Source organism: Eschrichtius robustus, chromosome 20 (genome assembly GCF_028021215.1).
Source record: "Eschrichtius robustus isolate mEscRob2 chromosome 20, mEscRob2.pri, whole genome shotgun sequence".
NCBI lineage: Eukaryota > Metazoa > Chordata > Mammalia > Artiodactyla > Eschrichtiidae > Eschrichtius > Eschrichtius robustus.
The window spans coordinates 6,729,910-6,732,353 of record NC_090843.1 but is presented as its reverse complement, the minus strand read 5'-3'; the positions used below and the strand labels follow the sequence as shown (position 1 = coordinate 6,732,353).

The 2,444-nt window shown below is 45.4% G+C and overlaps 1 non-coding gene across 1 annotated transcript; it reads right to left on the bottom strand.

Moving 5' to 3' along the window:
* Positions 1-307: 307 nt before the first annotated feature.
* On the bottom strand, positions 308-426 carry LOC137755702 (U5 spliceosomal RNA). The gene has a single exon (XR_011072087.1). It is a non-coding gene; the product is annotated as a U5 spliceosomal RNA (small nuclear RNA).
* Positions 427-2,444: the final 2,018 nt, after the last annotated feature.

Sequence of the window (2,444 nt, the reverse complement as noted above, 5' to 3'; positions counted from 1 at the left end):
GGATCTTGTCTTGATCCACGGTTTTCTGAAATTTCACATTAATTTATCTAATTGTATACCTTTTTTTTTTTTTTTAATATTTATTTATTTGGTTACACCGGGTCTTGGTTGCGGCACGCGGGCTCCTGAGTTGCGGCAGGAGAGCTCCTTAGTTGTGACATGTGAACTCCCAGTTGCTCGATACACATGGGATCATACTCCTAGGCAAGGGATCAAACCCGGAACCCCTGCATGGGGAGCACCGGGTCTCACAAACTAGATTAGCAGGAAAGTCCATTGCTAGATCTATTTTTATCACAGAAATATCAGCCTTGTTTATTCCCACAAGGCCTCAAAACATTGAGGCAACAGTCATGCTTTTCCCTCCCTATATGAATCTTTAGTAAAAAGCAAAAGACTCATTCGATTATGGAGAGAAGCACGAGTGTAGATTGTATACCTTTTTATATCTACTGTGCTAGGTGCTCTGTAGACCCTTTCAGTTTGAAGATGTGTGTCTCCTTTTTCTTTGGGTAATTCTCTTGATTTAACCTTTTTCTCCCTTTAACTATTGATATCCAGAATCAACTCCATGATGATTTAATGCTGCAAAAAGTTGTGAAAGGAGGAGATGGGATGGCCTTTCTAGCATTAAAGATGCAGCAACATCTCTCCCCTAGTGAAGGGCCTGGCTCAGTTCCCGTGATCAAGCTCTGGGCTCTTGGCGTGAGTGAGAAATACATTATAGGAAGGAGCAGCCTGTATATGTAGCCACCTGTCCTTTCCCCCAAATCCACCCCCTCCCCCAACAAGCTTGGATGAGGATGGAGGTTATGAGTCATATTGACCTAGGAGGAACAATGGTGCCGTCTCCTTCCTTGGGGCTTTGGAGAAGATCATTCATTCATTCATTCATTCTTAGCCGGGCACTGTGCTAAGTGCTGGGGATAAACAGATAAAAGAGCCTCTCGGTTTCTGCCTCTGAAGAGCTGACAGTCTACTAGGTGTGCCTAACAGATACAGAAAGAGCATACCATGTGATAACGGCCATGATGGGATGTCAGGGAGACAGTGTAGCACTGAAGTCAGCAGTCTGAATCCCAGCTCTGCCATTTGTTATCTGGACGACTCTATTATTTCACTTTGCTAATCTTCACTTTCCTCTTTCATGGGGTTGTCGTGAGGATTAAATGAAATAAGGCATGGGAAATGCTCATCTCAGTACCTGGTAAATATTGAGAATAATAATATTGAGAATAACACGTGCTGCTAGTCTGGAGAAGATGGTGATCATCTCTCTGCCTGGAGATGAGGAGGAGGGTGGGAGTCAGGGAGGGTTTCATCCAGGAAGGGATCTCCAAGCACTGACACCTCCTTCCTGAGAAAGACCCCCAGGGACTTCCCTGGCAGTCCGGTGGTTAAGACTTCACCTTCCAATGCAGGGGGTGCGGGTTTGATCCCTGGTCGGGGAACTAGATCCCACATGCCTCGCGGCCAAAAAACCAAAAAACATAAATCAGAAGCAATATTGTAACAAACTCAATAAAGGCTAAAAATGGTCCATATCAAAAAAAAAAAAATCTTAAAAAAAAAAAAAAAAAAAGGCCCCCAGATGGTATCTTCCCTTGTCCCAGAACTCCAAGGAGTCACATTTTTGACCATTGACAAGAGCCTCCAATGAGGGAAATTCACTCTAAGGCCACTGGGGTAACTTAACCATGGTACCAGATTTCTGCTGCCTTGGCTTCTTTATTGGGTGCTTTCTGGGAGATGCAAGGATGAATAATGAATGAACCTGCATTATGATCACCATCTGCCAGACTCTTTTGCAGGTATTTTCTAATTTAATCTAACCCAATAATCCTCTGGAGGAGGCTACTCTTCTTCTGGTTTTATGGATGGTGGAAGTGAGCTCAGTTCAGGGACATTAAATTAATCACCGAGATCATGCAGATAGCAGACAGAACTGAGATTTGGTCCTTGCGGTGTGGCCGCAGGCTGATATGCATTTCACATCCTGCAACTGCCTCATTCGCATAGAATCATCAATCAAGAATTGTGGGGACTTCCCTGGTGGCGCAGTGGTTACGAATCCACCTGCCAATGCAGGGGGCACGGGTTCGAGCCCTGGTCTGGGAAGATCCCACATGCTGCGGAGCAACTAAGCCCATGCGCCACAACTACTGAGCCTGCGCTCTAGAGCCCGCGAGCCACAACTACTGAGCCCACGTGCCACAACTACTGAAGCCCGCGCACCTAGAGCCCGTGCTCCACAACAAGAGAAGCCACCGCAGTGAGAAGCCTGCGCACCGCAATGAAGAGTAGCCCCAGAAAAAAAAAAAAAGAGTAGCCCCCGTTCTCCACAACTAGAGAAACACTGCACGCAGCAACGAAGACCCAGCACAGCCAAAAATAAATAAATAAATGAAATAAACTTATAAAAAGAAAAAAAAGAATTGTGGCTC